This window comes from Oratosquilla oratoria, chromosome 9, assembly GCF_046742065.1.
Source record: "Oratosquilla oratoria isolate Oo_2021 chromosome 9, ASM4674206v1, whole genome shotgun sequence".
Classification (NCBI taxonomy): domain Eukaryota; kingdom Metazoa; phylum Arthropoda; class Malacostraca; order Stomatopoda; family Squillidae; genus Oratosquilla; species Oratosquilla oratoria.
This window is the reverse complement of record NC_134785.1, coordinates 80,648,515-80,673,594: the sequence shown is the minus strand read 5'-3', so window position 1 is coordinate 80,673,594 and position 25,080 is coordinate 80,648,515. Positions and strand designations below refer to the sequence as shown.

Genomic DNA, 25,080 nt, shown 5'->3' with positions numbered 1-25,080 from the left:
TTCATAGACGGAAGCCCATAGCCATGCACACTAACACCAGCACCACCACTCCCGTCTCTTGCACCGTGCTACACGACCATAATCATTATCACCAAACACTAAAATACTACCATTCCCTGCCACCATGTATTATGTTCATACACGTAAATTCACATACATACACCAATGCATATATATATAATGTGTGCACGCGTACACAATGTATAAATAAATTAACTAAGTTGGTTGTTGCAGATACAATTACAAAACAAAAATTTCTCATTATAATCACATTAGCAATAGTTTTAATGAAATAAAAAACAATATTCAATAGAGGCATAGATCACAAAATTTTGATGCGTTTCTTATGATTTCCTAAAGGGTTCAAGTGCCTGTATGGTCAACAAAAAATTTCTTCCGCTAACGCACTGCATTAATTGTAACACGGTCTTTATGCCTTTGTTTTATGACAGAACACGAATCCCAAGACCCAGTGCAGGTTTAGTGCGTTGGTTCTCGACAGCCCTGACCAGGCGGGGAGGCAACCCAACATCGCCCCCCCCCAAAAAAAAAAAAAAAAATTTGCTTTGTCCTACCAGGGGTTCTCACTTCCCACAGCGTTCGATTAGGATATCGAGTGTTTACGATTACAAGAACCGCCAGAACCTCGAGAACTTAAATCATTATTAATCAAGACGCAAACTGAGGTTGACCTCAACTGAACAAAATCACCTGGACGCGGGCCAAGAGAAGACAAACGTTGTTATGAAGCTTTCAATACAACATTTACTCGTTTAGAATTATAATACAATTTTGGTGCCTCGGGTTCACAACGCGGTTGGGAACACAAAGGAAACGGTGCATTTCACAAAAGGGGGAACCGGAAGAGTGCTATACTTCATAACACAGTATACACACACACACACACATATATATATATATAAAACATATACAAGCACATATATACACGTGTATGTGTGTGTGTGTGTGCGCGTACGTCTTCAGATGAAAACAAAACCCTCGAATTTGCAAAACGCAACTAATCACTCCTAAACTTATCTATTTGCCCGTCTAACTCTTTCCAAACTGCACCAAAACACAGGCTAGATTAATAACACATTTATCAACAAATCAATTGCTTTTTTGTCACCTAACAATATCAATATGCAAAACCCAGTGATATGTTATTTGTTGAATAATAAAACTACTACACTTAATCCAAACAATACTCCATCTAAAGTTATTTATTTCATTTAACATTTTCCTTTACAACGAGTGCCATAAAAGTGTAATTTCCTTCGCAGTTTACAACTTAATGTTTATTGTAATTAAACTTAAATGTCTGTTTTTTCAACCTCTGTGTAGTTATCAGTCACGCAAATAATAGACTGAAATATTACCTTCGACCCGCACCACATGAAAAAAAAAATAAAAAAATAAAAAAATAATAATAATATATATATACACATATACATACACACATACACGCCAATCATTACTAAATAATTCTATATATCCAAGAGAACCAATAATTTATCAGCTCCGCGACCAACGGGGGTGGGGTGGGGGGTTACCACGGAATTGAATAAACCAGCCTAACGGGAAAAATTACGCGTGTGTGTGTGTGTGTGTGTGTGTGTGTGTGTGTGTGTGCGCGCGTGTGTGTGTGCGCGCGCGCGCCACTGAAATCAAATCAACAGTGTCGTGGGGATCTGAAATGGAAATGAAAAAAGTATCACACGGTAATGAAGGGGTTCGCAGCACCTTCTCTTGGGTGAGGGGACTTGGCTCCGAGTTCGAGGCTCTGGTGCGTGGTCATCTTATTCCATCTCGTTCTCGGAATGCATTCCTCGCGTTCCGAGATTTGTCTTCTTCAGTACCCTCAACCTCATCCCCCTTCCTTCCCTCTCTACCTCCTCTCTCTCTCTCTCTCTCACACACACACACACATTCACGCATGCACAAAGTAGAGGAGGAATAAGGAGAGAGAAAGAGAAACAAGTACAAAAAGAAGACAAATGAGAAGAGGGAGACAAAGAGAAAGAAGTACAAAACGAAGACAAATGAGAAGAGGGAGACAAAGAGAAAGATGGAAAATGAAGAAATGAAGGCGAACAAAAAAGGAAAGATGAATTAGAAGAAAAAGAAGAGCAAGAAGAGCAAGAAGAAGAATGTAGAAGAGAAAAGGAAATTAGCCCAGTGAGACCCTTACAACTGGACCCCCTCCCCCCAGGAAGAGCGTCCCCGAATTCCCCGCAAAACAAGCTTCTATCACCAAGGGGGAGATGGTGGGGGGGGGGGCAAACAAGCCCCCCCCCTCCACAGGCAGACCAAGACTCAGACCCAACAAAAGCCCCAGACCCTTTCTCCGACCCGCATGTAGTCCGAAGCTCACTTGACCCACACAAAAACCAGCACCAACCCATATAAACAAGCTCAGGCAAACTTATCAGTTCCTGGAGTTTTCCAATCGTCCTCAGAGTCGGCCCGCATGGGTTTGGATACGGAGACAAACACCAGCACTCGTGCACGCGCACGCCAGCACAGTACCTTCAACATCACAATGCACGGTCTTAATTCCATCATGTATACAGTACCTTTACCATCACAATGCACTGCCTAAATTCCATCATATATACAGTATCCTTAACATCACAATGCACTGCCTAAATTCCATCATGTATACAGTACCTTCAACATCACAATGCACTGTCTAAATTCCACCTTGTATACAGTACCTTCAACATCACAATGCACTATATTCCATCATGTATACAGTATCTTTAATATCACAATGCACTGCCTAAATTCCATCATGTATACAGTACTTTCAACATCGCAATGCACTAAATTCCATCATATACACAGTACCTTCAATATCACAATGCACTACCTAAATTCCATCATGTATGTAAAAAAAATGGGAAAAACGAACACAGGGTATACATTAGCCCCAATGCCCACCCACATCACCCACCCCTGAATAGAATCACCTGTCGCCGGTTACAATGATGTCTTTGCAAAATTGAAGGCAAATGTACACCTCTGGTCTCCCACACCGGGCAACACTATTTCTGTTCCCCCTTCGGCTGACACGGGCCGGGCTGACCGTTGCAATATTAATTACGGTGAAGCATTCCCCACAGCGCGGCATACCTCCACGCCGGCCATCCCTCTTTACCGCTTTCCGGGCGGCGGCAAAGGGTTAAGACTTTGTATATTAACCCTTCGTACCATGAAGGGGGTAGGTGGAGAGGGAAGGGGTAAGGTGGAAGGAGAAGGTTGAAGGAGAAGGTTGAAGGAGAAGGTGGAAGGGGAAGATGGAAGAGGGAAGGTGGAAGGGGAAAGTGGACAGGGAAGAGGGAAGGGATGGGGAAAGGGATGGGGAAAGGGAAGGGGGAAGGTGAGGGGGAAAGTGGAAGGGGAAGGGGAAAGGGGGAGGTGGAAGGGGAAGGTGTGGGGAATGGAAAGGAAGTGGGAAGGAGATATTATTTTTTTCTGGACAATAAGATATTGGTTTCTCTTCAAAAATAAACGGATCTATTTCGATTATCCTATTCTACACGACAGGAGGAAGACGAAGAGGAGGAGGAGGAGGAGGAGGAGGAGGAGGAGGATGGGGAGGAGGAAGAAAAGGAGGGAGGAGGGGAAGAGGAAAAGAGAGAAAAGGAGGAGAAGAGGTAGTAAAGGTGCAGGAGGAAGAGGAGGAAGAGGAGGAGGAGGAGGAGGAGGAGGAGTAGGAAAAGGAGATGCAGCACTTGGAGCTTTTCTTCCAACCCTAGACGACTTCATTGCTGGCCGCGTCGTCACCTCCTCTTTCTGAGAGGGATTGAAACGAATCTCACATGCGAACACCCGCGCCGGTCCCACCCTGTACGTAGCGACCCTGTCGCTTTCCACGGCCGGGCTGCCAGCGCGGACGGCAACGCACCATGTACACGGTCAAACCCGGTTTGTCAAACAAGTGTTTGAAGTGATGTTTGACCGTGTGAATGGGTGTATTTGTTTGTCAAACATGTTTGACAAACAAATACCCCATCCACACGGTCAAATATCACTTTACACGTTTGACAAACCAGGTTCGACAGTTTGACTGTGTACACATGATGTGGCCCTTACTGAGCCACAAGCAACAGTCAAGAGTTGAGCTCCGGGCGAGGCCCTGCCCCGCAAAACTCAAAACTAGAATAAATAATAATAATAATAATAATAATAATAATAATAATAATAATAATAAGTGATAATAATAAAAAAATAATGAAAAAAAAAACAAGTTGAAGTGGGTGAGAAGAGGAATGACTGGAGTCTTAATCCGAGTTTTATTCTTGACTAGTTTCGCTAAAAGTTAAATAAATAAATAAATAATAATAGCAACAATAACAATAATGAAAACTTCACTTAAGTTTTTCTGTTTGCATACTGAACCTCTGAACTCACGATGAACGTCCGCTCTGAACAAAAGAGCCCGCAGGTAGCCAGAATCAAGTCAATAAAGCCTGACACCTGGTCGAGGCGTTCCAACGCACCGCAGACCCATTAAGGGGCGGTGGCTGCAACCCTGGGCGGGAGTGGCCTTGCCATCCGCTCATAACGCACTTGTCATCCGCTCATACGAAGCACCTTTGTCCTCCGCTCATATGAGTTGCAGCACCCTTGTCATCCGCTCATACAGGTTGGCGCATCTGTCATCCGCTCATTCGGGTTAGCACACCTGTCATCCGCTCATACAGGTTGGCGCACCTGTCATCCGCTCATACGAGTTAACACGCCTGCCATCCACTCACACGAGTTAGCACACCTGTCATCCACTCATACGAGCAAACGCACTCGTCATCCGCTCATCCAAGCAAACGCACCTGTCATCTGCTGATCCGAACGAACGCACACGGCCTCGACACTGCTCCAGTCAATGGATTGCAAAGGAAAGCCGATAGGAGACCTCTTGGTCCACACTGAAGCCGGCTGAGTGAACAGGTCCTTTACATAAACTAAATGACGTTGCAAAACAGTCCATATCGCACATCAACATAAATTCAATACACTGTGTCAATATCATCGAGTCATTCTGTAAAAATTACAATTAAACAAATATATTTGTCAATATCATAGTAAATATATTGACAATATAGGCCTTACGGTCTCTAGCAGTGTCCTTCATTCTTATGTTCTTATTACATCAATATATCGTGTCGATGGTGTACGGACCTGGTCATGGGTGGTTTTCATGGTCGCCGTCCCGAACCCACTCCCCATCATCTGAAGCGTTCTCCCGAACCCGAACGCCTTGTTTGGGTTGGGGCGCACCAATCCTCCTCCCCTCTTTCTCGGAAGCGAATTTAAACTCGTTTCCTGGGACGGCAGAAGGCAGCGGCCGGGCAGTTGGTTGTTACCTGCCCTTCTTCTGAAGGGAGGATATAGTACCCTGGGTCAAGGTAGCGCTTGCAGATGATGGTGAGATTCGAGTCCTGAACGTTTCCTTTGAACCCGGATTTTTTCTTTTAATCCCCTGTACCGGCTTTGCGAGATGGCTTGGCACGACAACCTTTGTCGGTGCTCTTGGTGGATTTAGGACCACATGCCCTTGCTGCCCTTATGCGTTGACCCTTTAGTGGGATTCGAACAGTCATCCTCCAGAAGACGGCGTCCTTGTCCACTCACTCGGCTATCATGCCCCCAGGAAGAGGAAATGGTGGGGGGAGGAAGAGGGGGAAAGAGAGATGAGAGAAGAGGGAAAGAGAGAAGAGGGCAATAAGGGAAGAGAGACGCGGAAAGAAAGAGGGGGAAGAGGAGGGAAGAAGTGGGAGGAGATAGGAGGGAAGAGGGGGAAAGAAAGAGGAGGGAAGAAGCGGGGGAAAGAAAGAGGAGGTAAGAAGAGGGAGGAGAGGGAAGGGAAGAGGGGGGACAAAACAGAAGGAAAGAGGGGGAGAAAGAGGAGGGAAGGGATAGAGAAGACAAAAGGGAGGAGGAGAGAGAAGGGAAGAGGGGAGAAAGAGGAGAGAAGGAGGGAGGAGAGGTGAGTAAAAGAAGAAAAAAGGAAGAAGGGGAGTCGGGAGGAGGAAGATGGAAAGGAGACAGGAAGTGGGAAGTCAGGAGGAGGGAGGAAGGAGGAAGGAAGGAAGGAGCGAGGACTGGGAAGAGAGATGGGGGAAACGAGGGAAGAGGGAGGAGGAAGAGGAAAAGAAGGAGAAAGACTTGAGGGGAGGAGGGAGGAAGAAGGAAGAAGAAAGGAGGAAGAATGAGAGAGAAAAAGGAGAAAAACATGAGGAGAGGAGGAAGGAGGAAAAAAGAGGAAAGAGAGAAGCATAATGGCATGAGGGAAGGAGGGAGGAGGGGGAGGAGGAATGAAGGGAGGTGAAAGAACGAAGAAAGGAAGGAGATCAAGATATAGATCACAGGGAGAACAGATCGCGGGAGAGCCGAGTGATTGAGTGATCGTGCCACGATTTGGCACGCCTCGACACAGACACTGTGTCATGGCACATAGTAACACGCTCTCTCACGCACACGATTACAACAGAAGACCGAGACAGTAATCCCACGAGCATTGCTAGTCTTTTTCCATACTACATTTAGGGAAATAACTCACTTCCTTAAGGAAATATACACATACGGACGAACACATACACATGGCACTGTGGCATGTACAAGTCCACACAGAAAATTGAATCACAAATGAAACGCGATCTTACTATACAACACACAAAGACCTATGTGACCCTACCAACTCTCTCTCTCTCACACACACACACACCCGTAGAAGAAAGGATAATTCTTACACAATTTTATCTGCCAGCAAGCGATTTCATTCAAGAGAGGGAAGCCTCTTGCCTTCAAAGCGTTAAAAGGAATTATCCCAAGTTTAAACCTAAACATTTACACCTCGTCTTCTGCCTTCTAACCTCTTTGCGAACTTGGGGGCGAACTTCTGTCCTCCACAAGAACGTGTTGGGAGGAGCGAGGTCTGTGAGAATGGGATCTCAAACTCGAGACCTCGACGTCTCGAGAGACATCTCCGGAACGTAGTTTCAAAACCCTTCACCAAGAATGGCGATTTTTTTTTTTATTTTTTATTAAGGTTCTACTTCTTTAATGTTTATGGCTTCAAGGATGCTCACAGAGAACACATCATGCCCGGAAGTATGACGTCTACCTATCTTTGAAGCCCCCAAACATTAAAGAAATTGAACCTAAGCATGAGAAGGAACACGGGCCCTGGAACAAACCAATCAGCGGCAAGGACGAACGAGATAGACGACATGAGTACGCCTTAAATACCGGCAAGACCGCCCCCCCCTAAAAAAAAAAATCTCTGCCACCAAGACGACAAAATCCACATCCACGCCACTGAAGAAGGGTCAATGTGGCTAGAAATCGCGATATGGTAGCTCAGATCAATGGAGAAATCATCTCACACCTTGAAGGAGAGACTAAGAATCGAATCTTGCGAAATAAGGACAATATCTTACAGAGAATAATATATATATATATATATATATATATATATATATATATATATATATATACATTATATATGTTTATATATATTTATATATATATATATATATACAGTATATATATGTATATATATATATATATATATATATGTGTGTGTGTGTGTGTGTGTGTGTGTGTATTTGTACAACAATGAATGGGTCCCAGTATATATTATATATATATATATATATATATATATATATATATATATATTTGTACAACAATGAATGGGTCACAGTATATATATATATATATATATATATATATATATATATATATATATATATATATAAACACACACACACACACACACATACACAAGGGGCTTCAAAAAGTTCGTGGAAAAAGGACAGTATGAAAAAATGGTTTCGGTTATGATGTTTATTTTTCAACATATGTTCCATTAAGGTCAATACACTTCTGCAAACGTTGATCCCAGCCTTTAAGTCCGTCTGAGTAGAACTGAGGATCACGTGATCTGAACCATGTCCGAACAGCTCTTTTTACATCTTCAATTGATGGAAAATTTGTACCTTTCCATTATTTTTCTAAGTTTGGAAACAAAAAGAAGTCGAATGGGGCTAAATCGCGGCTGTAAGGGGGATGTCGGATGATTTCCCATCGAAATTCACGTAGCACAGCTCTTGTCTGCCGAGCACCGTGAGTGCGTGCATTGTCGTGGTGGAAAGGACGCGTTGATGCAGTTTTCCATGGCATTTTCCCGAGACTTTTTGGACAGTTTTCCAAAACGCATTCATAATAAGTGATGTAATTGTTTTCTTGTTCTCGAGGAAGTCAACCAGCAAAATCTCCTCTGCATCCCACAAGACAGTGGCCATAACCTTTCCTCTTGAACGCTCAGATTTTGCTTTGACTGGTCCACTTCCACCCCGGGGTAGCCATTGCTTTGATTGAATTTTGTCCTCGGTATCGTACTGCAGAAAAGCTTCAGAGTCTTCATCCCACTTTATCAAAATTTCCATTGAAAGATCTGCCCTTGTTTGTTGCTGATCTGGGCGCAACAACCTAGGGACCCATCGAGCGAAAAGCTTGCTTAGCCCCAAACTCTCTTACCAGAATTGTGTGTGCAGAACCCACGGATTTGTTGAGTGTGCCTGCTACTGATTCAATAGTTATTCGTCTATTCCTTTCAATCATGTCGCGGACAGCATCAATGTTTTTCTAACAAACTTACGTTGACGGCCTGCCACTGCGGGGCTCATCTTCAATTTCGTTTCTTCCACTTCTGAACCGACTTATCCAATTGTAGGTTGTTGATTTCTTTGAGGCACTGTCACCACAAACTTGTTTCAGAGAGTCAATGATTTACATATTCTCCCAACAGACTTTCACCATTAATTTAATGTTAGTCCTGGCCTCGATGTTGTTGGATTCCATGTTGCTTAAATGGTGTCATATTTCCAACTGGCGGCGATGCGTCATAGCCTGTATTTATAGGTTCATGTTTGAACTTGTTATAACACGTTGGTACAAGAATGTCCAGGTGCGATAAAATCAAATTCCTTCCATATGATTTTTAGTTATGGACCTTTTCCACGAACTTTTTTAAACAGCCCCGTGTATGTGTATGTGTGTATGTATGTATGTATGTATGTATGTATGTATGTATGTATATATATATATATATATATATATATATATATATATATATATATATATATATATATATATATATATATATGTACATGAGGTGGAGAGAATTTTGACAGGTTGACGTAGGTGGGAGTAGGAAACACAGGAGTCTTAATCTGAGTTTATTCCTAACTAATTTCGCAGGTATGCTTTCTCAATGGAATGAAAAGGCATACCTGCGAAACTAGTCAGGAATAAACTCAGTAAGATTTCTGAGGTTCCTACTCCCACTTACGTCATATATATTATATATATATATATATATATATATATATATATATATGTATATATATATATTCCCTCATAAACAGGTACACAGACGAAAAATAAGAACAAAAGGAGATTGCAAGAGACCACAAGGCCTACACTAGGCAGTTCCATGTCCATTACCACCTACAATCCCCATCCATAAAGCTATCTAATCTTTTCTTAAAACAATCGATAGTTTCAGCGCTCACTACATGGTTACTATGTCCATTCTATTCATTGACCACTACTGGTACACAAATTCTTGCCTATTTCCTTCTTAAATCTAAAATTGTACAATTTAAATCCATTACTGCGAGTCCTGTCCTGTTGTCTTAATAGGATATCCTTGTTAGCATCACCCTTGCTAAAGCCTTTGATCCACTTGAACACCTCTATTAGACCCAGGGATTTTTTTTTTCCAGAGCCATTTTTTTTTTATTCCACCAGAGCCATTTTTTTAATTACCAGAGCCATTTTTTATACTTCCAGAGCCATGTTTTGCAGGTTCGATTTCCTTATTACTCATGTCGGAGCGAGTTTGCATATGTACAGTGTACGTATGCATGCACTGATGTGGTATTGGGTATGGTGCATTGTACATGTAGTCAGCGCATTGATTGGGCAGCTAGCTGCAGGCAACCAATGAACTTCCCTGCATACAGGTACCATATAATTCGCAACTAGCGACATTATGTAGCACGATAGTCGTGTAGAGTCTAGTCAACATGTACTAGTATACGCGCGCGTGCAGCTGATACGAAGCTAAGCTAGGTAAGCCATTGAACTCTAGCAGCTATACCGCGTACACATATGTACATCAACAAATTAAAGTTGATTGATGCGTTCCGTTTATGATATCGATTGATAATGCAATGATTGATCACGGGTAAGTTGTGTTTGCTCTGATCCTTTCATCAATGGTGATGGGATTCAGGGATTGCCAAACGATGGATAATGCATGAAAAACGTTGAATCTTGCCGCGGGAGCAATTTTTTTTTTTTTTTTTGTGGGGGATCGCTCCCGCTATTGGATTTGCGAGAGCGACATTGGAACTTTCCCGAGCGAAATCGCTCGTCGTTCCCGTGTATTTTTTTTCGCTGATTAGACCACCCCGCATTCTGCGTCTTTCTAGAGTGTAAATCAAGGTGCCTAAGCCTGTCGTGAATTTCTGAGCCCATGTATAATTTTGGTCACTCTCCTCTGTACTGATTCTAGTGAATTGATATCCATTCTATAGGACGGAGACCAAAAATGTACCGCATAGTCAAGGATGGGTCCAACTAACGCTAGATAAAGTTTGATAACTACTTCAGCAATTTTATTCGTAACCATCTAAGCTATGAAACCTAATGCTCTGTTAGTTCTATTTCTGGATCTAATGCGCTGTTTTCTGGATTTAAGGTCAGGACTCACTAGCATTCATTGTTCTCTAAAAAGGTGTTATCTATGTTATATCTGCTTTCTGGGTTGTGTAAACCTACGTTTAACACACTGTACTTGAGATACTGAAGTCCATTTGCCACTTCATCGACCATATGAACAATTTGTTAGGGTCTTCCTGTATTATCCCGGCGTCTTCTTCTGACGTGATTTGGCGTCCTATTTCAGTGTCGTCCGCAAACTTACGAACATCACCAATAATCCCATTGTCCATGTAGTTTATATTCACAATAAACAGTAAGGGACCTAAAACCGAGCCCTGCGGAACTCCACTAGTAACACTCCCCATTTGGATTTTGCACTGTTAATGGTGAACCGCTATTTTCTGTCACTCATCCATATTCTAATCCATTCGAACACTTTTCCTCCTTTGGCCTCTGAATTTATTTAGTATTCTCTAGTGGGGTATCTTGTCGAACGCTTTGCTAAAGTCAAGGTAAATAATATTGTAACTGTCATTGTTATCTGACATATGTCCACAATGAGGAAAGGTGCAATGACCCTACCTGACCTCAACCAGGTCGATCTGTGACTAAATCATGTTTGATCTCAAGCACATAATGTAAATACAATGTAATGTAAATATGAATATGTAATGAATGTAAATACAGCGAATGTGACAAACGGTTGACCGATCTGATTACGATTTTTTTTTACCAGATTGACCGTTAGGTAGGGATTGACCTACTTGAGGTCAGGTAGGGTCACTGGTGAACATTCCTTTGCTATTGATATATGCTCCTTTTGTCCGTGCACCTTCCTTGTGTGGGGACAAAACAACACTCACGTCTTTGTTACTCCGAGGAAGTACTGCACAAAAGTAAGTGATTAGTTTCCTGAAGTTTTCCATCGTGGTCATTTTCCATATATTTTTCCCGGTGATGTAAATGTTCTGCATACATACAATACGGCGCATATACTTACATACACATCTATACATATATGCATCTAATGTATATATATATATATATATATATATATATGTATATATATATATATATATATATATATATATATATATATGTGTGTGTGTGTGTGTAAACACACACGACACCATGACCCAGATGCTGCTTACATTCCTCGTCGTTCTCCTGACCTACCTCCACGTGTCATCATACGTACCTGTCTGGAGAATCTGCTCAGAAATACATCAGGACGACAGGACAACGAGAGAAGAGCGCAATCTCCAAGTGAGGCAGGCAGGCAGGGACAAGGGGTGGGTGGCGATAGTGGTGGGTGGGTGGGTGGGTGTTGGTGGTAGGTGGTAGGTGGGTGGTGGGAAGAGAGATCATCTCCACGGCCAGACTTAGATATTATTGTAATGTGAGACAAGAGGGTTTTGTGTTTGTAGTTCACTGTAATATTTTCGACAGGATTTGTATGCCTGGCAGACGAGGATCGTCTCGGGGTCAATGGCAGGCGTTTATGGTTGCGACATAACATCTTCCAACACCCAAGGATTACCCAATAGTAGAGGACAATAAATAAACAAAATAAAGAGAGAGAGAGAGAGAGAGAGAGAGAGAGAGAGAGAGAGAGAGAGAGAGAGAGAGAGAGAGAGAGAGAGAGTGAGAGAGGGAAAGATAAGTACAATAAAATAAAAAATACGTGAAAGTAAATAATAACAATAATAAATAGAAGTAAACATACATGAAATCAAATAAACGAGTAAATAAAATATAAAAAATAAACAAATAAAGTAAATAAACGAGCAACAACTAAAATTAATAGACAAACGAAGAAATAAACAAGTCCGGTACTCCTTGGGTAGGGAGCAAGTACCAGCCTACCCAGGTACCCCCTTCCATACCCGTTGGTACATTTCCTGTCATCCAAAGATAACCCGGAAAATAGCATTTTTATCCGGCTGACGGGCGACCCGTTAACTGAGGTTAAATCTAACTTGGTTAACTAAATCATTAATACTGAGAAATAAACTTCATCATGAGGCTTCCCAGTGTAGGAGGTTATTTTCACGGTCAGACACAATGCTGATGTATCAAATTGCATGAAAATGTGCCAACATACAATACTTAATCATTTTATTCTGGTTACCGCCCCGTGAAGGAGTTAAACTGAAACAACGAAGGTTAGTTTGTTTTCACTTCTAAGAACTACAGTGGCCCGCGTCTTTTGTGTATTGCGCCCAGCTGCTTATATTCTTTGCAATTACAACAAACAAGACACATTAAGTTACAAAAGACAACGTTTTAGATCCATAATACAAAGAAATAAGTCATCCGAGGGATCCTCGAGGTGTACTAACCCCTGTAGTGCTTAGAAGTGGAATCGACTTCATCAGGACAACGCTACAGACGCGGAAGTCTTACTACCTCTCAAGTCATGATGCGCTGGCACAGCGGGGCACTGGCGAAAGAGAATGAGATAGATAGAGAGATAGATGGATAGATAGAGGGAGAGAGAGAGAGCATTCACAAGAGTGCAAAGTCGTTGGCACAGCGCCAGGGGACCCCGTAATACTCGCCTGACGATGATTCAGTTTAACGTCGCGAACTCCCCCTATCTGGAGGCCCCTTCCAAAGAACTTTGTACCGTGGAATTTAATAAACCACACCCTTGGTCCAACTCGCTGGCGGCAGGACTCAATATACCGTCACCTCGACCCCCGCCGCGGGTAGCGACGCTCTAGCCCGCTCAGTCAGCAAGCATCCTGACAAAATATGTAAATACCCGCCGTCCCGGTCCTCCGTGGAAGCTGCTACGGCAAAAACGATAAATCCATTTGCGGTCGAGGTTTCGGATTGGCCGACGAACGTTTGCCTCCCTTGCAAGACGGCACATATAAACGTGCGCGCTATAAACGGGGAGGCGACCGTCTTAGACAGTGCCATGCAGATGAGGAGGAAGAGAAAGAGAAGGAGGAGGAGGAAGAACAGGAAGCGTCACGCGTCACTTGACGCACGTCATCGCTGGGTTTTGACTCTTCGCAAGCCAAATCAACCTAGGTAGCTATAATAAATACATTAATAAAAATAAAATAAATTAAAATACACAATAAAATAGGAATAATATAATAAATATATCTAAATATAATAATAAAAGAATAAGGAAAAATGTAACATTTCTAAATACAAAAATCAAATAATAAAGAAAAAAATATGTAATAAACATTTCTAAATATAAAATAAAAAGCATAAAAAATAAATAAGATTTTGAAATAAAAAATATATATCACTCATTCCACTGTCCTTTCCAGGGTTAACCCGATCGTCCTGCAGAGGTCCTTGGCTGAACACCTTCACTTTGGCTGGACAGACGAAACACACACACACATATATAATAATAATAATAATGATAATAATAATAATAATAATAATAATAATAATAATAATAAAGGGTTAAATGAAATGAAAGTGTCTGAAAATAGTCATATTATACTCCTGATCATAGTCGAAGGCTTTGTTGGGTAATATGGGGACCAAAGGAGCTGGGCGACCTTACAGCATCCAGCGAACGACCCCGAATACCCTAAACAGAAGTCCACGATCCCAGTAATACATCCACACTGGCTGTGCACGCGCGCCCCACACGCACACACATCATAGTAAGAATAAAAAGTTGTGGTACACTAAATTCACTACCCCCCGCCCAGCGATAACGCTTGACCAATCACGACTCGTGACGACAACCATGACAGCCAATCACGGTGACTACTGGGCTTACGTCATCACTGAGTGGGCGGAGACTTGGCTGACCGACTGATCTGAATCTAGAATGGAGTTTGAAATCAGTCTCAGTTCCTGTTTCAGTCTTCTCTCAAGCTCTGAGCACCCAAGCCAAAAGAAAAACCATAATTTAATAACCTTCACTATTTCGTGGATTGTGGAGTTAAATACAGTATATTTTCGAACATCAAAAATAAACCAATACAATGTGTGCATACGTGAACATGTAGATAAAAACAAGTAAACAAATCAAGTTGAAACACAAAGGCAAAAGCCGACAAAACTGTGAGAATCAACACCGTGTGAGATCGAAACCTAAAGTCCCACCCGTCCCCTTCTCACCCCCCCTCCGCCCCTCCACCTACCACCCACCCCTCCCTGTTCCTTCCCCGTCGGCCTATATGTACTCAGAGTGTTTGCCATATGTCTGTACTTGAAAAAGCTGTAACAAGCGAAACGTCGTACCAATAAAGGTTTCGATCTCACACGGTGTTGATTCTCATAAACAAATCAACTAAATACTGAAGGTTTGCAACAAATATACCTGACACTTACATCCTTTACGAATAAGTAATCAAATAAATTGATTAATAAATACCCGGATTGTTGATTGCGGCATTGGAAGGTCTCCGCTCCCCGAAAAAATAAAGAAATATATATATATATATATATATATATACACATATAATAAAGAAATGAAAAAAAAGGAACTATTGCGTTCTTAGTTCGGAAAACTACAGGAACCTCATAGACTTCGCAGAAACACTTCGACGTAAACGAAACCACCCAAACCAAATAGTGAATGCGTTGTCCCGCACACACTACATCTGGTTGTGCGTTCGAATCCCGCACTTCGCTCTGATTCCCAGCAGTGACCTGTCACAACATTCAAAGCGTATAACAGGGGAAAGGTGACGGCTTCGGCCGTAGCTACTCAACGCTTCCTAGCGTGGGCTCCTCGCTTCTTAACACAAGAGGACAGAGTAGCACTTTTACACAGAGACTGTTCAACGACACATTTGTTCATTATTTGTTGTACACGTCAACTTCTTTGACTATGGTGACGTACGTTAAGGATTGCATTCAGGCTAACAACAGACGGTTCTATTCAGTTCTAGGAGGAGAAAACGTCTATGTTGCGATAAAGTTTAAGTGAACTGGATACTGCATCGTAAAGGTTCCAAATCAGTCTGCAAATGCAAAATCTAAACACATTCACTCTAGAGAGGGATAGAGAGAGTGTGAGTGAGAAACAGGAGATAGTAGAAATATCACCTCCCTCAACCGAATGAAATCACCCGGCGGGAGCGCATACGAAGGTGCAAGTCCTGATATTCATCAAAAGGTGCTGGAGTGCTGTTTATGTAGCTATGGCTTATATAATGGCTTATTTACAACCGGTTTTATCACTTCGTTAAGACGTTGCTTCGGTCACGTGTCCGATGTTCACCGTAAACACGTCCAACTCGGAGTGTGCCTCGTTAGGCTCGACACTTAATGGTTTAATCAAGACGGTTAGGTTAAGTTAGGTTATGCTAGGTTAGGTTTGGTTGAGTTTGGTTAGGGTAGGTTGTTAGGTTAGATTAGGGCAGCTTTGGTTAGGTTAGATACCACCTTCTAGTTAACTTTTCTAGTCCCTCCTATCCCCATAAAAAATCTATTCTCTGATTGAGTTCTGGGCTTAAACGGTGACACCTGTGCACAAATATACCGTTGTTTTGTTATAAATTTATCATCCTGCCGACGAAGCGGCGGGGCGACTTGCCAGAGCCCAGGAGGGAGTGAGGAGGAGGAAGAGGAAAGGAGGGCTAGGGAGACGAGTAGGAGAGGGGAAGGGAGAGTGAAGGAAATGGGGGAAGAAAGGGAAAAGGAAAAGAGGGAGTGAGGCAGTGGATGAAATATGGAAGTAAAGACGATGAATGAGGAAGGGGCTGGGGAGGGAGAAGAAGAGGAGGAGGAAAGGGTTGGGGAGGGGGAGGCAAAAGAGGTATGGATTGGTTTGGGAGTGGGATAGGCGGGGACATTTATTTCCCATTTTCCCACTGCCCTACAATGCAAGCGCCCCCCCCCCCCACACACAAGTCTGGCTACCTGAACCCCATCCACTGTCGGATTATCCACAACAGAAGAATGTGGAGGAGGAGGAAGAAGTGGTGAGAGGAGGAAGATAGGTGGGAGGAGGAAGAAGTGGTGGGGGGAGGAAGATAGGTGGGAGGAGATAGGGAGGAAAAGGCAGAGGAGGAGATGGAGGAGGCGGATGGCGAGGAGTGTGCTTCAATGTCTTTTCGCCCCCAGTTAGTTCGCTCCCAACACTGGACAATTCGCCCCATGGGTTGGACATTTCGCCCCGCCCTTGAAACAAAAGTCTATTGATGCAGCAGTTGCCTTAAGTCATGTTTAAAAAGTTTATGAATTAATACAGTAAGTTTGAATGAGTTTGGTGGGGGTGATTCTGAACTTATGCTCCAATAATTTACCAGCAGAGCTATAGTTTTTATATCGGCACCTCCTCCTGAATTCCTCTTGTTTTCTTGTTATTTCACTGTACAGCTTTTCTTATGTTTTCTCATTTTCATCCACATTTTATATAATATTCATGTTATGAGTTTTTTTTCTTGGGGATTGAATATATATATATATATATATATATATATATATATATATATATATATGCAGTATTTTATTTCCTTCCATTAAAAATAAAAATATAATTATCCAATAATTTATTACAGAACACTTTATATATATTACTAATACACTGATATACATTATGTACTATTAAATTAGCAATAATATATCAATCAGAATATAACATCTGATGTTTCTTGATCATTTAACAAACGCATCTTCCAACCTCCGAGTATTCCACGAAGAATTTAATTTATTTTGGTGGTCCTGTATTGTAATCCAAACACAATAACGATTCTGGAGGTTCACAAACTTTGGACATATCCGCTTAGCAGGACGTTGGCAGCCGATACAATCTTGTGGCGGCAGTAACAGAAGCGCCTGGTCATGGAGAGGGACAGAAAACCTTCGTGCGAGGTCGCTACCGTGGTCAGTTGTCAGGCCGGAGTTCATTAACGCGGCTCGGGATCTATCGCTAGGTCATATCACCTCCAAGTAAAATAACATACAAGCTAAGCCCAGAGGTCAATAACAGGATCAGCGGTCTAGATTGAAAATATATATTATTATTACAAATTACTGTGGCTTGCTAAAATTATAGTGTTATCACAAGATAAAAATAATTAAAAAATATGTGCAGGATTTTGTCCGGTAACCTGAAGGTTTCTGTCCAGTGGGATTGTATCCTGGATTCTAAGGTATTAACCCGGTTTATGACTGAGAGATTTTATTAAGGAAACGTGTCATCATGAAGTATATATTTTTGTACAAGCCTTAGTTTCTTAAACTTTACTATATATTTTCAATGAAGGGAAAATGACCGGTTGTTGGAGGGATAATGGATGAGGGATTTCGTCTGGAGGGAAAATGATCGGAGGGACTAGCGGTGCGCAGTTCCTGGTAGCATCATAAAATAAAATGGCATAATTTCTTCTTCTTCTTCTTCTTTGTTACAATTATACATATTGTAATTTAACTTTTTTCATTTATTGCTACATTGCCTCTGACCCAGGGCAGTGAGCGAGACGCAGGTATGACCTGTCATCCAGGAGGAGCCAAGAAAAGAGAGACGGCGGGGGGTGGAGTGTGTGGGGATGGAATGGGTGGGAGTGGATTGCCTTTGACTTTGGCTAGCTCCCTTGTAAGGGGGGAAAAGCCGTTGGCATATGTATGTACTTTTATTTCTGAAGTGCTTTCTGTCTTCTAATTCTAGGTTGTTGGTTCTTGCTTTATATAGTATTATTGACGAGTATGTATTGTCGTATATCTGTTCTTTACATAATATTTTTTGCTTGGTAACAAAAGAATAGGAAAACAAGAAGAATCCATAAGGCGTCGATATAAAAATATAGCTCCTCTGGTGAATTATTGACACATAACATCAGAATCACTCTACTAAACTCATTGAAACTTGTCTTAATTCATAAATATGACTTAAGGCAACTGCTGCATCAATAGACTGTTTTATTTATCGGGGGGGGGGGGAAATGTCCAATCCATGGGGCGAAAAGACCAATGGGAAAAAAATAACGTCAGATCAATGAAGATATGAGACCACCATGAATACAAGATAAGGTAACACCAAATACATTTTTAACGTTTACTTCACGAAGGGTGACAGAACCTTACACTACGAATGTACATCAGGTTTTCTTTCTACTAGTATCCTACCCTACGAAGTAATTCCTTTTTCTTCTTTTCCCTCCCCTCCTCCTCCTCCTCCCTGTCCTCTTTTTCTTCCCTGCTCCTCATTTTCCTCTTCACTTGATTCTATGCCCAACCTTTTTTTCTTATCTTCATTCCCTCTTCTTTTCTTTATCTCCTCATACTTCCCCCAGTATCTTCCTTCTACACTCCTCATCCTACTCATTTCCAACCGCTTTCCCCTCTCATCCTCTTGTATACATATTGTAATCGCCTCACACCGATTTTGCCTTCCACATCCTCAATCATCCCCCCTCAATTAATTCCAATCCTTCGTATTTTTTAATATTTTATACTCGTTCTCATCCTACACACACACACACACACACACACACACACACACACACACACACGTGGTGATTCTGGCACCTGCACCCACAGAGGAATGCCCCCAATCTCCTCCCCTCCCCACTTTTCCCTACGTGCCAAGGTGGAATACCACAAGAAAGTGACAAATGTAAGCTTAACTCTCTCTACCTCTAGTTCTCTTGTCCACCTCGTTTATTTTATCTTTTTAAGAATGGCTACGTGAAAGAGAGTGAGAGAGAGAGAGAGAGAGAGAGAGAGAGAGAAAGACAAACGTTAACAGTAATTTTGCTTTGAGACAGGCGGCCCGCTGGCTAGCTCTGGTGATACGTAAGACCACCATCCTTTCCCTTCGATTTATCTTTCCTTCAACCGCATACAGAACAGAAAGCAGAGTGTTCAGGGAAGGGGGGGGGAAGGGGAAGGGGGGGAGAAGGGGAAGAGGAGAGGGGGAGGGGAAGGTGAGAGGAGGGAGAGAGAAGGGGAGATGGGACGAAGAGGGAGAAAAAAGAAGAGGAAGGGGAGAGAGGAGAAGAGGGAGAGGGGAAGGGGAGAGAGGGGTGAGGTGATAGTGAGAGAATAAGTTTATATCTCAACCACAACGATCCATGTCCTGGCAAGCCTTAACTTAAAAAAAAAATTATCTCTGGATTATTTACATAAGTTTAGTAACATACTAGACTCACTCACTCACGCACGCAGGCACACGCACGCACACGCACACACACACTTGTTTGGATAGCCGACAACATTTCTCCTCTGGCCGATCTCATAACGAAATTATTTATTTATTATTATTATTATTCACACTCACCCAAGACTTGAATCTCCTTTTCGTGCCAAATCTCCGCTCTTTAACACCTCTGGTACCTCGATATTCCGTATGTGGTTTTACTCAACCAACCCATACAACTGTTACTGTTTGTGACAAAGAGAAACAAGACCAACAACCTTGATAACGACCGTCGATTTTGACTTTATTCAGCTGTGTGAAAACGGTCAAAAAACTGAATAAAAACAGATGATTATAAATAACAGACAAATAAATAAGTGGATTAAGTGTTTGTCCCCCATGGGGATGATCACTCAAACTGCCTCATGGAAAAAAAAAAAGCTTCCGCTTCCAATGGTGCCCAATTTGAGTTCATTCTACTTAACACCAAGTCGGCACCAAATGGCGCAAAGACATCCCTTCCACCGTTGTCTAAACATACCCTAACGCAAAGACTTACGTACGCACATACACACACACACACTTAAACGACATCCAACCCAGCCTCAAGTCCTACTCGGTGGTCATCCTTGAAGTGGTGCAAACCTCACCCCCAAGTGGCACACCTCGGAGAAGTGGCCCTCTGTTGCGGCTCTCCGGCAGTGGACAGGTTCAGGAACGATAGTGCCACTTGGCCTCGAGTGGCCCGCGGGCCGGACAGATCGATATGCGACGCTGGGTGGTGGTAGGGGGTAGGGGGAGGGGTGGGGCAATAGTTGGGCCACCCCGGAGGACCAATATAACCTGAGTCTGAATAGGCCCTAGATTGCAATGGACTCACATAGTCGGGGCCATTACAAGGACTCGTCTTCGTTGATATCACAGAACCAATGAAGGGGAAGACGCTTCTGCTATGTATTAACAGAAGTGAGCCTGCAGTCAACAACGGGCCAAAACGGATGAGGCATAAGCATGGATCATCACAAGATATGAGGCTGGAGGATGGATGGGACGGGGGTGAGGATGTATGGAGTAGTGGGAGAGACAATGGGCTAAAAGGACTCAAAGACTACTCCAAAACACACGCGATTACTGTGCTACAATTGGCGACAAAGATTACATGAAGTGACACGTGAGAAACTACATTTCAAAGGGTTAGAATCCCGCAGGCAGAGGTGATGTACCTCCACATACTTGTCGGTTTGATTTCCTGAATGAAAGACTCTGGCGAAGCTGAAACTACGCGCTCTGCCCTACCCTGTCCGCTGATGTCGGGTGGGTGGAGCACGAGTTCCAGACCCTTTTGTTATACATCCCGCATGGTAAGGCCGGTAGCGCCCTTGCATCGTGCTCACATGGCCTGGGATTCGAGTCCTGTTGGGAAACCTGTTTAATCCAACTGACGTCACAAAGAAACACAAGCACACGATATATATATATATATATTATATATATTTATATATATATATATATATATATATATATATATATATATATATATATATATATATAAAACAGCCGGCTACTCCTCTGTCCCTGCCAAGCCCGGGCGAGGCTCGCTCTGCAACGGGGAAAACATATAACTTATCGAATTCCGGGATGGAACGCCCTCTCTCTGGTCTTCACCCTGAAAATCGAGTTAATCCTACAGAAATTGGCCGCCCACGCACTCAGAGTGAGAGAAAGAGGAGAGGAGAAGAGAGTTCGTGCGTTCGTGCGCGTCAGCTGTGCAAGCGTGAGTGTTGCGTGCGCGGTAACGCGCGTGCATGCCGAGTCTCTCCGCTGGGCATGCCACAACAGGAAGTGACGTAGAACCAAGTTGTGTTGCCTCACCGCCCTGGAAACAGGAAGGGACGCTAACACCCGCCGCAAGCACGAGGAGGAGGAACAGGAGGGAGAGGAGGAGGAAGAGGAGGAATTACATGGACAAACGAACAGCAGGAGTAAGAGGAGGAGGAGGAGGAGGAGTTACATGGACAAACGAAGAGCAACAGACCTATTGGTCCTTATATGGGTGTCCGGTACCTAAACTCATCCTATACTAGAATAAGAATAAACGTGAGCAAACAGTTATTATCGATGACATATAGCAAAATAAACGTCGAGACGTTTTTTTAACATCTCAACAGCAGAACAATCGATGTCGTTCGATGATAGACATTAACAACGCGATCTAAGAAAAAGTATTTTTAGGACGAGGAGGAAGAGGAGGAGGAGGAGGACGAGGGATGAGATGAAGAAGCTATCAATCGCGTTCACGTCTTCACTTTACCTGATATCATGTTTTCACTTTTCACCACGAAAACGCAATGGGTTCCTTTTACTTGAACATAACACCATGCTGTCGTCTTACCTAGACATATTACCAACAGGATGTACGTGTCATATTCCCTCGTTATCGTGTTCTGTTACGGATGCAACTCGGGCGACATCCTAACCCCCCGCAATTATATATATATATATATATATATGTGTGTGTGTGTGTGTGTGTGTGTGTGTGTGTGTGTGTGTGTGTGTGTGTGTGTGTGCGCGCGCGCGCGCGTGTGTGTTGTATATAATAGGATGATGACAACTCACAATTTTCTTGTTAACTTGTTCAATACTGCGAACAAGGCGACGTATTTCAAGAGGCAATCTATGTAGAAGATCAGCAAAGGATATTTCAACACTGAGGCAGGATAGTCAAACTAATAGATATTTCTGTACCAACGTTTCGAAGTTACACAACTTCATTCTCAAGGCAGAATTCTAGATTCCAAGGAAAGACCACCTCGCTTGCGCGGGATCGGGTTTTGTGGGAGGGGAAGAATGTCTGTAGGAAAATGAAAAGATAGTAGTGTATAAAAGAGGGCTATTGCCACCGGGCGAATTGCGAGCGATTAGGGGCTTATTTGTTGTCGTGGCTTAGGAGAACTGGGCTAGGAACTTGGACGGCGGCGCCAATGCTTAATAATACATACAGCAGTTAATGCGTAAATATACAGAAATAGTGTAACATAAATGAGCTAAGGAAAGGTCACAAACAAATAATATGAAATAAGAACGAATATAGGAGAGGTCGACAAAAGACAAAAACCTCCAGCAATGACAATCACTCAAGCCATGGGGTGGTCAATTGGTCACCGCGCTGTGGGGTGGAAGAGTAGACATCATTAACATGGAAATATGCAATCATGGCTTTAGATGAAGGGAGAATTTGGAGATCTTGAAGCTGCTTATTCATGTTGGGGTTGCTGTTTGTCCTTTTGTCGACCTCTCCTATGTTCGTGCTTATTTCATATTATTTGTTTGTTTGTGATCTTTCCTTAGCTCATTTATGTAACACTATTTCTATATATTTACGCATTAACTATTGTATGTATTATTCTGCTTTGAGAATGAAGTTGTGTAACTTCGAAACGTTGGTACTGAAATACCTACTAGTTTGACTATCCTGCCTCAGTGTTGAAATGTCCTTTGCTGATCTTCCACATAGATTGCCTCTTGAAATACGTCGCTTTGTTCGCAGTATTGAACAAGTTAACAATATATATATATAAGTGGTTCTCAAATGTGTGAACTATTGACCTCCAATTGGATCAGAATGTCAATAGTAGACCAGAAATCTATTATAAAAAATCCAACAGATTCTATTCAGCGTTGACGCGGTCCCGAAGCCACGAAAGAAAACCGATTGTGTTCCCTAAATTTAAAGCATTATTACACTGGGCTATTTTTCCTACAACCATTGGAGCACATTTGCAGTCCATAGCTTTCGGGAAGGAGTCAGATATATTGGAGGAAAACTATTTTCTTCCAGCATATCAAATGATATTCTATGTATTTTTGTTGAGAAAACAAAATATTTTGCCATAGTGATTTTACGGCGGTAAAAGTGCTAGTGGGCCGTACCGCCAAAGAATAGAAGGTTGGAGGAAAAACTGCCCAGTGTGATAACCCTTATGAGGAAGGGGTCGCCACCCCCAATTAGTTCCTAACCCAATGAAGATCGACTTAGTTTTCTGAAAAGAGGATTAAATTAATCGTGCACATATTTTGATTTTACTCATGAAGAACAGAATTATGCATGACTGAGCCGTAGAGGTATAAGACAGTGTGTGTATGTGATTCACCATGGCCTTGGATCACGTGCTGGACTCGTAATCGTCAGCTATTTCCGTTTCGGAAGAGCTCAGAGCTCATATATAACAGATCTATGGGTAATGCTGTAACCTTACATGCACACACACACACACCCAATTCCCCGTCCACGAGAGCGGGATTCGAAACCGGACCGCAGTAGTGGCGACCGCGAACGCTACCAATGCGCCAGCGAGTCGTGTGTGTGTGTGTGTATGCGTGTGTGCGCGCGCACGTGTATAAAGTTCAAATAATGTTCTCACCCACCTCTTCAGCATATCAACGAGCACTTTACACTAAACATTTTTTTTTACTATTCTCCCTACAAAGTTCTTTGTTTTGGCACAGCCTCATTATCATGTCATACTCCGTCACAATTGACTTTCACTGAACGCATAACACTTGTGTCTGAAGCTGAGGCCATTTCCCCCCGTGCTTCGGAAAATTTGCATAATTTCAACACCACTTTCATTCAAAACTCTTTATTTGTATATTGCCCTTTTATTGTGTGTGTGTGTGTGTGTGTGTGTGTGTGTGTGTGTGTGTGTGTGTGTGTGTGTGTGTTACTGGAGTATACAAGACTGAAGTTATACTCATCCAGTGCGCATACACACGTGTGTGTATATATGTATATATGTTTATATATGCATACATATACACTGAATGGTTCCCAGTGATCAATTAATACCTTTCTTCAACCACAAATCACTTTTAATTCCATGCCATCGCAGTCGAGACTGAAGAATCGCTCGATGGAGGCATCCGTTGGAAATTGAAACGTGGACGAGCCGAGGATTCGAACCCAGCTAACCCGTAACAAAGTTACAGTGACTTAAACCAATATATATATATATATAATATATATATATATATATATATATATTGGTGTGTGTGTGTGTGTGTGTGTGTGTGTGTGTGTGTGTGCGTGTGTGTGTATGTATGTATCCGTGCATGACATTCGAGAGAACAAACCAAGCCGATGGACACACATGTGAAAGAGCGCCGCCATGTAAACAAGTCAAATTACCTATTAATCCTGCAATTACTCAAGGTATTACCCATTACCCGGCCTCCCCCTGTACGTATTAGCAATTTAACAGCCTTCCCCC

At 42.5% G+C, this 25,080-nt stretch overlaps 1 protein-coding gene across 17 annotated transcripts in view; it reads right to left on the bottom strand.

Moving 5' to 3' along the window:
- The window catches only part of LOC143028642 (uncharacterized), a 614,584-nt gene that overhangs the window by 459,723 nt on the left and 129,781 nt on the right, over positions 1 to 25,080 (bottom strand). The window lies entirely within an intron of this gene.